This window comes from Rousettus aegyptiacus, unplaced genomic scaffold, assembly GCF_014176215.1.
Source record: "Rousettus aegyptiacus isolate mRouAeg1 unplaced genomic scaffold, mRouAeg1.p scaffold_m13_p_3, whole genome shotgun sequence".
In the NCBI taxonomy this organism is placed as follows: Eukaryota; Metazoa; Chordata; class Mammalia; order Chiroptera; family Pteropodidae; genus Rousettus; species Rousettus aegyptiacus.
In genome coordinates, this window is record NW_023416306.1 from 58469009 (window position 1) to 58481150 (window position 12142).

General features: G+C 35.8%; 1 protein-coding gene across 27 annotated transcripts in view; it reads right to left on the reverse strand.

Annotated features, from left to right (window-relative positions):
• Positions 1–12142, reverse strand: part of BNC2 (basonuclin 2) — a 396217-nt gene that overhangs the window by 289959 nt on the left and 94116 nt on the right. Inside the window, exon 1 of one of the 27 annotated variants that reach the window (XM_036238854.1) lies at positions 3385–3971. The exons of the other annotated variants lie outside the window; for them this stretch is intronic. The gene's annotated coding sequence lies outside the window, so the exon portion shown is untranslated. Of the gene's footprint in view, positions 1–3384; positions 3972–12142 lie in introns of those variants that run through there. 27 annotated transcript variants of the gene reach the window in all.

The following is a 12142-nucleotide window of genomic DNA, read 5'->3' on the forward strand; positions in this document are numbered from 1 at the left end:
TTGTTTTTAACTAGTGGAGACTTTGTTTTTAAAAGAAATTCATACTGAACTTACAGGATGAGAAGTACAAAGCCTGGGCCCCTTGGCCTCCGCAGCCTGAGACACCCATGCAGAATTTTAAGTTCATAATGAAAAGATTTATTTAGCAAATTGATCTATTCCCATTGCTTTACTATACCAATGAGAAAACTTGGAAACTGAGGCAAAGTTAAAAAAAAATGAGCTGGTGGCAGATCCTTGAATGTTTTTTAAGATCCAAGTTTCCCAAACTGCTTTTATATCAGTTTGATGCAGAGGTCCAGAAGACTGAAAATCCAGTATATGAGAACCACTCCCCTGACTTATAAGAACTCTTAAGCCTTCAGTTCGTTTACGAGCCAGGTAACATTGGTAACTAGAAATCAGCTGGGGTTGAAATATTTACACCACAGGAATCAGGCAATGCTACAAATCAGAGCTCCCCTACCCCATGAACCAGTTGTCAAAAGCACATCACTAGTTGTGATTCTGATACTTGACTGAGTTCGGCAGCTTCACATGGTACATGTGGTCATGTATGTGCCTTTGTACTTCTAGAGACTTGAAAATTTTGTTGAAGAGTATGTAGAAAACCAAACCAGACATTTAAGAGTTACAGAACAAAATAAATTTGTGCATAAGTTTGGAGTACCTAGTATATAGAAGGCATTATAAGTTTTATAAAGGATACAGTAAGATCTCAGCATCCAGAGCTCTTAGGAAATTAATCATTCTGGGGGTGTATTATGTTTACTGAGCACCTGTAGTGTGCCAGGTACTGTGGAAAGCATAAAATACTTTTTCATTTGTTCTTCACAGGTCCTATGAGATGGGTATTATTATTCTCATTTTACCCATAAGGAAATTGAAGCTAAGAAACTTAAGTCACTGGCTAAGGTCTTATATTAAGTGTTAAAGTGAGGATTTCAAGACCAAGTTGGTCTGATTTCAAAATATGTGTTCATCCTAATATCCTGCATTGCCTCTCCAGGTTTCTACTATTTTAGACAAGAATTTTGTTAAAAGATGCTGAATATTCATTCTATGTTTTAAACAGGAAGTCTTTCTTGATAATTAAATTTTTAAAATTTTGAACATCAAGTTAACATGTAGTAATACCTTTAGGACTTTAAGGGCTGGAGTAGGGGGTACTCCAATTGCTCCTGGAGGAAAAAAAAGAATCTCTGGGAATAATCTATTTTTACATTTTTTAAAATCCACCACTTTATACTTTTGTAGTTAGTTGTAACTGCTTTTTGTATTTCTAATATCTGCCTTCATCCCACTTCTAGAATTTGCTGTTCTGTTTTCCTACGAGCCTATCCTAAGGAATTTTAAGCACTGTTATAAATAAAAGCTGTATTGATAAGACACATCTCCAAATAAATCATGAGTAAGAGGCAGGGTACAGGACAGTCAGTATAGCGTACTCCCACTCATGACCAAAAAAGAAAAGAAAAAATTTGTAAGGGGGTTAATGAATACTTCTATATTTGGACTAAGCTATGTCTGGAAATACCTTTAAGAATCTTGTAAACAGAAGTTACTTCTGAGGAGAGATGGGAAACCTGTTTCCTCTGTATAAGCTTCAATACTCTTTTCTCACTTATAATGTTTACATAATAGCAATAAACAAAAAAAAATAGAGTTTTAGAGTTTTCAGTTTTAAGAAAAATATAGGAGGAATGCCTCTCTCAGTAGTTCAATATCTAAGCTTAGATGCTTTGTAGCGTCTCTTCAGATGCTCACAAGCACTATCTTTCCTGGTTCTCAACTGTGCTCTTATTTGTAAGATGTTGATATTTAAGACAAGGTCCTATACTTTCACTTGACTTACAGTGTCATTGGAGAGATTATACATAAGCACCCTAGTTAAATAAAAGGTATAAATAGCTGCACTCTCTTCACAAGTGCTGGAAGTCAATGCTTGTGTCATTAGCTACAGTACTTCCAGGAATATAATTTAGTCAAAAGAGGAATATAGGCTGAGTTTCTTAGAGGTAAGAATAATGTCAAAAAACAAAGAGAACATGCCAAATGGTTAGGGACGTACGCATAATAGTAAGAAAGTACTATTCTTTCGGTAGATGAAAGATGTTAGTAAAAGATGGTATTGGAAAGAGAATAAACAGGCAAACTGTGGAGACCTTCAAATTTAGATTTTAAGTTTCTGAACAGAAAAGTTAAATAATGGAAGTTGTGTTTTGTTTTAGGAACAGTGGGCAAAATGTATCAGAAAAGCAAAAGAGCTGAGGCAGAAGTATTCAATTAGGGAATCTGTGTTGTATTCAAACACTCCCCTAAACATAAGCTCTAAGAGCAAGAAAGTGCTGGTTTTGTGTTTGTCCATACCACAAGCACCTAAACAGTTGACACTTAAATACTAATAGAAAATGAAGAGTCCACCGCAGAACATGAGAACCTAAACTAGGTGATAGTGAGAAACAATGAAATAATTTACAGTTATGTTTCGCTTTTTAAAAGCATCTATAAGAAATGATGCTTAAATGAATTTTAGCTCTCAGTGGAAAAAGGTGTCAAAGATAATTTGTAGAATTCCAATTAGGAAAAAACAGTGACATCCTAAAACTAACACTTAACTGTACTCATTAGATTTGATGTTTTATATATATAGTATATCAACATATATATTGCTATAACAGAATTAAAATATTTCTATCTAAAAATATATTCTCTGAAGTTAGTAAATATCTCAACACTGAAATTATGCTCTGCCCTCAGTTCTCTACATTGTACCCCTGAATGGCATCTCATCCAACAGTGTATAGCTTCACTACTCAGTCTAGGCTGGTCATATCATTTTTCTTATAGCACTTACTTGCAGAAACGTTATACATAGGCTATACATTTGACAAGGCAATCATCTGTCCATGTCAGATGGGAATGGGCCTCCCTCCAAATGCCTGGCATACCCAACCAGCAAATATGTTATCTCAAACAAACTCTGCTATAAGCCTGATTTCTGCCTCCTTGATTAGAACTTGCTTAGAACTCAGTATCTCTGAATTGGACTATAACAGTCTCTCTAAAACTGCTGCCCTACCGTATTTCACATTTTTGTTAATGAACAGTTAAGCCTCCCACCCACGAAAGCTTGAAAGCAAATTCATGTCTGCTCCACTTCTATATTCTTGCCATGTTTGGCAGGCTGCCTTGTATTCAGGAGTGTTTAAGAAAATTGGTTGAATGTATGAACACATAATGAATAAATGAAGGATTATAGTAACTTATAGGAGTTTCTATGTTAGGGGGAGAAATTAAGGTCAATTCCATTGACATTCCCCTCAGCAGCTATGACAGGCATTGTTAACTGGGCACAGGGCTCTTTTTTTCTTCCTGACTCACCTCAGCCTCTCAGAGCATTCACCACCAGTCAAAATTCACCCACAACATGAAACATATTTGTCATTCCTGAACTATGACTTTTTTTCAAGTTCCAGTTTGGTGTCATTTAAAAAGATTTCCAGGTAAGCCCTAAAGAAAAAATTGAAAACTAAGGTCAAAATTAAATCCAGAAATGTGAACTTACTTATGAAATATTCTTCACTCTTATACTTAAATGGTAAAGATACCTAAGTACATTGTGAGCAATGGAGTTCTGGATGAAAAAAAGTAAAATAAAGACCTCAGTCTTTCTCCATGATCTCTTCACCACACATGTGCTAAACGCCTTCAAGGAAAACTTGGCACCACATCTCAAAGATCATCAGCAATGAAATCTAAGAAAAGTCCATCTCTGTTCCCGTTCAAGAAATCTGTTTCCCTTGCACTTTAATTTTTCTCAAAATAAAAAAAAAATATATCAGATACTATGTAGTCATGTTGATAGCACACACGTAATCATATTGTTTTAACAATTTTTCTAGCAATTCTAACAACAAAGATTAACTCCAAAGCAGAATATTATGTATATTTTAATGAGTTTATTTTTAAAGTTATTTTCATTATGAGATCATTAAAAGATCCAGTTTTTAATGTACTGTGACTTGAATTCCTATCTGAAGACAAAATTCTAAGAACTTTTTAAAAATCATATCTTTAAAGAAATAAGAGATCAGATGACAAATTGTTCACTCTTTTGCATTTTGCAGCCGAAAAAAAGAAAAAAGAAATGTTAAATGGGGAGAAATTACACTTCAGATGGCAAGCTCTTTTGGCTTTTTTGCTTTGTTACATTCTGTTTAGTGCCTAAACATGATAAGCAAATACAAACTACTAAGAAAAATCAGAGGCTGCAGTACTTTCAAACGCTTACACTTCTATCTGAGACAGTGCCAAGTCTACTGCTTTAAATACAATTAAGTATCACCTGAATCTTCAACTTCAAGGCACATTAAGACTATGTCTTCACAATATTAAAACAACTGATCAATGAAGTCAATGTGTTTGGGAGGGCAGTAGTAAGTCAAATGAGATGTTCATGCTGCTGTAGACAAAATAACCAGCTGACTGAAGCTGTGAATTAGGAGTTTCATCTTAGAACTAAAATTCTCATGCAATCTTAGAGAACAAGTCATTTTTACAAATTACTTGGCAATGATGCATTTCAAAGACAGCTTCTCAAATTGCCAAATTAAAAAAATTACAAGTTATAAAGGAATCTATGCACTTTCCTTCTTTTCTAGACTTTTTCCTTTTCTAAACAAATACATACTATCAAGTAAACAAACAAAACCTCAACAATCTTTTCTAAAAAAGGGAAAAAAAGAAAATATAGTAACTTGCTGTATTTGTACCATAACAAAGAAACTGCGGGAGGAGCCAGAGCTGGCAGCTCCTCTAAAGCTAAATGTCTTCCACATGGTTAGTGGCCAGTGAGTTCTGGAAAAGCGGGTGAAAACCTGACACTGTGAAGGCTTCAAGATGAACATAACTTACTAGGTCTACTCTGTTATGATTCTATATGCACATTTTAATAGTGATTAAAATGTATGGCACTGTACAAAGTGTAATGTCTGGACGTTTCCTTGTCCCTTAATATCCTTTGAACATTCCAGGTCAAATATAACATGACACTAATGGTCTGGAAGTAATGTGGATAACTTGAAACTGTGTATTTTATGTTAACAGGTCTCACAGACTCCCCTCTTTCAATGGTGGGATGGACACAGCAGAGTTGAACATTAACAAAGGTTGTTAAGGTAAAGTTTAATCCCAAATGTGTGAGCATAAAACCACCCACTTCAAAAAGATTTTACAGTATGTTTTATTAAATCCTGAAATGCATGTCCTGGTAAATTTCTGTATAAACTTGATTTACAAATTCCACTGAAAATGTGCCACAGCTGGCAGAATAAATTACTACAATAAATCATTATTAAATAACTGTAAATCTTTGTAATGACATAATGCCTTACTAAAAAAAGTATGCAGAAGTGAACATTCGGTAGAAGAAAAGCACTCTTCACACAGGAAAACAAATTATAAAACTTACCATGCCAACACTACAGTATGATTCAATGACTAAACAGGGAAATAAAATTCACATAAATAGTATTTAAATCTGCAGTGGAGTTGTGTTCACTATTGCATCAAAACAAATTGTATGGCAAGGGGTAATGGACCCAGGTTTTGACATTAACATTCATACTGCCAAAGGGTAAGCCTTACATGTACAGCTGCATCCAATATTTTGCTAGACAATAAAAACATATCCCAAGTATCAATCAGCAAGCTCAGTTATCCCCCTTCTCTAAAGCTTCATAAATATTCCTTTAAAAATAATCTATTTTCCTACTACCACCCTCTCCTCCATATAGAACTCCACCCTATTTCAAAATAAACTTTTAAAAAATATACACAGTTGTATTCTTTTTGGTGTGGAACAGATGGAGAGTTACTGCAGTCCATGACTTTAGATATCACTTCAAGTGAATCACTCCAAACATCCCTGCCTTATTTAGCTCTCCCAAGCCTCCATTTGTCGAAGTGCAGACACTTGGTACTGGTGTCACAACCATGAGGCACACTGCTCCAACCAAGATGAGCTCCAGCAAAGAGACAAGCTCCAAAGTGCCAGCTTACAGAGTGTGACTGCTTCTTTTGTCTCTTGGGAAGGGTAAATTATCAACCAACACTCTCACAGCAGAAAAACTGTCTAAGATAAACCCATTGAAATGGTTAGTCTACCGAATATTTCACACTGCCAGGCGATAACATCTTTGTTCAAGTCATCGCTGCCCACTCTCGCTTGTGTTTTTCAGTCCCCAGTCACTACCTCTCCATAAAACAAAAAGATGTCCCTGAATGCCATCTCTACTTATTTTTCTATTTGCCGATACTCAGGTAGCAAAAGTGCTTCTGAATAAGGAACCTTTTCCAACAAGTGCAGGATTTACCAATCTATGATTAAGGATAGTTGCCCCCAACTCAACCAACTTACAAACTGAGCTGACCAATAAAACAAACAGCAAAGATGGTCTCTATTTCAGATCAAAATATTTTGGCAAATATAAATAGGAGGGTATTTTCCCCCTGTATTTCATTTTCAAATTTTCCTTCAATTATAGGTACAAAAAGCCATCTCTTTTTCAATATGTAGTAACTGCTTCACTAAGATTGTTATTAAATCCATATACTCTGAAAGTACTTGGGCCCCATAGTCATATGATTTATTTCTTCCCAACAAAATATTTCTCCCCTAACCTCTGCTTCCATCTGTCCACACAGTCATTTTCTGCATCATGCCCAAAATGAGAAGGCAGAACATCTATGCTATGGTCTGAAAACCTGGCATATTCCAGAGCAAATAAACCAGGACAAGGATACCTAACTCTACAAAGGGTAATAAACATCTAAAAAATACATATGGAAACAACTGAAAATATTTCAAAATAAACAAAAGTTCAAAATGAGAGAGAGACCAAGATACCATGAGAGGACACACTAGTCTAGGGTAAAGAACATGTATTGGTACAGGAAGGAGTCAGGAGGAGCCCTGGGAGACTGAAAAAATGTACAATATACAAAACGCAGTAGTCTAGCTTACAAGAGTGTGTGACCTAAGTTTTCAGCTACATTATCTAGGAAAAGGAACAAAAATGACAATGTCGACCACTGCTATGTCTTCAATACTAACCATTCGAGATGATCTACTCATGTCTGTGACTATACAACCAAAGACATGACTTCCTCTTTTCTTTCCTCACTCCACCTTCCATCTCTCTATGCACCCCAATCCACTCCCAGGCTTGAGTTACCAACTGACCATTGATGGCCACCAAATTCCTATTTTCAGATTGCCCTTCTACACTAGAAATGCATTCAACTATCTACCTGTCATCTCCAAGGAAATGTCTAATAGGAACTTCAAACCAGACATCACCACAAGTGACAATCTGTGACCCCTCAAATGTGCTCCTCCTCCAGAACTGCCTTCCTCAATAACTGGCACCACTGGCCACTGAGTATTTGGAAAATAATTTCCTCCACTATGAAGGCCAAAAAGACCATTTTGTCCTTCCCCCCTTTTCTTAAGAATGTTCCCTTTGAACCACAGTGAATCTCAATCCTTAGTCTAATGCCTAGAACAGAGATAAAGCTCTCTAGGGATTAATCACACTCTCCAGTTTTCACTGCGTAGAGGTATCTCCAAATCACCTGAATATGTAAAAACAAACCTTCAGGATTAGTTCAAGTGTCTCATGAAATGTATAGAAGACTGTCACAAGGAGCAGCCCTTTGTCTCTCAAGAAGATGAGACTTTAATGTATTTTCTTCTGCTTTGATAAACTGAGATCTTGTCCTAACTTTGTAGTCACCTTTATGTTATCTTACATGCACATAAATACATTAATACCTATTCAATAATACTTTGTGTTCTTTCATGTCTTCTATTTGGAATAAGATGTCTTTTGCTGGCAGTATTTTATATCCAACAAACCCTCCCCGCCCCTCTGATAAAGTATGTGCATAACCTCCAAATAGCTTCTAATTTACGCCCTAAATTATCTATGGATCCATCCACTCTCCAGACCTGTAGCTTTCACCTTAGTACAGACCATCATCTTTTTATAATTGAAATAACCTCTGACCTCGGCTTCACTTGTATTCACTTTTTCTCCCACCCAAGTCATTCTCCAAATTATAGCTGAAAATCCTTTAAGAGGACTCTACAAGGTTCGACCTCTGCCAACATAACCAGCTTTATCTTTTGATACTCTCATGATGATCCCAGATTTTCTCTGTTCTCCAGCCATTCACTGATTGCGTTAGAGCCCTTTCCCTTTCTTTTCTGAACCTTCAGAGATGTTTTTAGGGACTGTTTCTTTATCTGGACTAGAATAGGTTATTATCCACTCCTACATTACTCCATACTTCTTAGCACTTATACTAATTTCTTGAAATTATTCAATTTCTGCCTTCTCAATTAATAAACACTATAATGACAGAGCTCTTTGCACCTATATCCCTAGTGCTTAGCACAGATTCAGTATACTTCTGATTGAATGTCTCAACTTACTTAGCCAGTGAGAAAAGCAACTTAAAAGTGATTTGATTCGAAAGTACGTAGGTTTACCTGTTTTATTATGTATTTTTATGATGATCTTACATCTCTTGCTGTATGATATAATATCTTAAAGCTTGTCATTTTGCAGCTAACTAAACAGGAATCCATTATCTGAAAGTTTAAGACTTCCCATCACCACTGCTTTTTGGCTACTACTTGTGCACAGCATATCAAGACAGAAAGGAACTCAGTTATGCCCTGGGTTTGAGTCCAATAGCCTCTGAGCAGTTCACTGACAACTGCTAAACATGACATCGACAGAAATGTAAGCTACATTTATTAAAAGCGTGGAGACACTTCTTCAGACCTGACGCAAGCAGTTATGTTCCTAGTTTTCTTCCAGCCCCTTCCTCCCAATTCTATTATTAACAACAACTAATGCAAAATTTGACCTGTAACTTTACTCATTTTTTTTCAGCAATCACTGAATGCCTACTCTGTGTGTTCCTGGTACAATGGTAGCACTAGGAAGGAAAAAATAAGTTGTGAAGCCCAAGTGAAATCGTTCTGTTAAGAGCAAAATGAATTGTACCAATCCATACATGAGGAAGTCTTATAAATTACTAAGTATTCTACACATCACCATATAGCTTTGGTTCCTTCATCACCATTACATTTCACTAATAATTTTATTCAACAAATTACAAACACAAAGCAAGGAGTATTAGTTTTATATTGTAGTATAAAAAAATATAAATTATTACTACCTTTGTGACTTAAAATTTGTAATGGTACTGTTTGTTGGTCAGAAATCCAACACAGGTCTCAATGGGCTAAAATCAAGGTGCTAGCAGGGTTGCATTCCTTTCAGGAAGCTGTAGCGGGGCTTCTACAGGCTCCCTCCATTCCTTGGCTCAGGGAAATCCCTTGGCTCCGTCTTCAAAGCCAGCTGTGTTATACCTCTCTGGCCATTTTTCCATAGTGATGTCTCTCCCTGACCACAGCTGGGAAAAGTTCTTTGAAAGATTCATGTGATTAGACTAGGTCTATCTGGATAAGCCAGAATGATCTCCCCATCTCACGGTCTTTAACCTTTATCATACCTGCAAAGTCCCTTTTACTACGTAAGGTGACATTCGCAAGTTCTGAAATGCTGGATGAGATTGGGGGGGGGGCATATTTTGTCACTATTTTGCATAAAAAACATGCAAATTTTTCAGGTTAGTATTTCCATATGAGAATTAATAGTATCTCTAATTGCCCAGTATGTGAAATCTACTAATTTAACATGTAGCTAAGGCACAATATGTCAATCAATTTTCTTGTCACGATCAAAATATTGGAAAAACCTATTGGTTTTACTTACACTAACAGATATAAAAACTAAATAAACCTTTTTAAAAATTACTGTTTAACTAATCTTTCAGGTAACTTTGAATAGGAAAAGTATTTCAGGGTCAAAGTGTATATTTTGGTATAAACACAGATTCCTGAGGGAGTTTATTTTGATTTAACCAGTGATAAACTCCAGGAAACTAAAGCAGCTAAAGCGGGTTATAAGACTTAACTTGATGATTACAGTTTTCAGTTCACACCAAAAAAGCAATGTAGAGGAATGGATTACAGGTTACCACCGCAATAGCTGGCTGTAATTTCACAATTTGATAAGAAGGAAGATGTGATTTTCATGCAAAAATCTTAACAGTTGGAACTGAGACTTATTTATTTAGTTGCCTTTAATGTTATTTTATATTTTGTTATGAAAAGATTCTTCCCCTCCCTCCCCAAGAGAAGTCAAGGACCACACCTGTAGCTTGTTCTATTCAGGGGCAGTATGTCTTCAGTACAGATGTTAGAAAGAACTTTAATGGAAGAGTATAGTTATTTTTAAGACTTCAGGGACAGAAAAACCACCAAACAGATTTTTCCTATTTTTTTTTGACTCTGAAATATTATTATTTTGATTGAATGTAAAGTTTCAAACTGAAAAGGAATTATCAATATCAACCTGAATCAGTGGTAATGGCCTTCACAATACATATCAAGAAAGAAGGAACACGAAACACAGCTTAAAATCAAGTCACCAAGAGATCATTCTTAACCATGCTACTTATACATAATTCGGTTTTAGCATTACAAATTTTAAATCTGTGAAAGCATCCCATAATCAAACTTAAAGCTAGAAGTACATAAATAACATAGAGCAGCTCAATTTTTGGAGAAAGAAACTCTTATGAGCTAAGTATATTCTCAATTTTATTTGCGATGAGGTTGTATTACATTTATAACAAGAAGATTTTGTAATGCTACTTCCATGGGGGAAAAGTAGGACAGCAAAATGTTCCAACAAAACCTATCTAAGCATACCTCCAAGTGCTCATCTTCATATTAAAACTAAGGTGGAAAAGACAAGTTCAATGTAATCTCCCTTCAACATGACTAGTAATTACCAGGGTACCAAAGCTGTACTCCCTATTAAGTCTCAGAAAATATACTATTGGCTAGAATACAAAAAGCCAAGTTGTTGAAAAATTTGTACATCCTCCACAAAAAAAAAAGGTTGCAGGGTGATGAAGGTATTAACTAACCTTATTGTGATAATCACTTCTTGATATATACATGTATTATATGTATTATTATATATTATATATACATGTTATATGTCACTTATACCCTACTAAAGCCAGAAAAAAACTGTGCATCAAAGTTTTGGTTCTAAATCATACATTCTCAACAAGAGAAAAATTTTAGATATTATAATAGTCTGTGGTCCTCCAAAGCTCAACTCTACCAGATGAAATCTTATTCCTTAGGATTTAACTGGGGGCAGAGGGGCGGGGGGAAGGAAAAGGATTAGGACAAAATGTCTATAAAGGTTCCTTAGGCCCTGGTAGTGGAAAAAGGGTTGAAAAACAGTTCACCCCATGATAAACTCAACCCTGGCTATCAGCTATCGGAATACAAAATACTACAGGATCCCTGGTAATGACACGGCTACTATCTTCATGCCACAATGCACTTCCACAGCCCCACTAGTTCTGGAGCATCTTCAAGGATGACCCAGTTTGACCATTCATCAAATATATAAAAATCAGTTAAACAGTCCATTTGAGTCATTGGTGGACTCCTCAGGAGGTATCTCAAACCACAAAAGAGTAGGTGGCATAGCAAATTCATCTACATTCTGACTGGTCTCTACACGAAAATGAAAATCGTTGACACGCAATTTGAGGAGCAGAGAGGGAAATGAGGGTAATAATAGGTGTGGAAACTTCTCTTAAAAAAAAAAAAAAGTAGGTATAACTGAACAAAAAGTTTTGTTAGCTCTGATCCCCACTTAAGAATTTTCACAATGTGGGTCTATAAAGTAAAAGGAAAAGAATACTACTGTATCTACTTTTAACTTGAGATAATTTCACTTGTTTTACTCTTGATTACGGAAAACTAATATTATACCTATAGTAACCATATGTCCCTGATTTTCCACAACAATCCCAATTTCAGGTAATTATATTCTTGCCTTCACCCCCTAAAGCAGTGATACTTTAAATACAAAACTATGATCTCACCTAAGACTTTCCACTCAAATCAATACCAGAAAATTCATTGTTAGACCCCTAGTACTTGTGGGCCAGGGAGAGTTGGAAAAGTGTA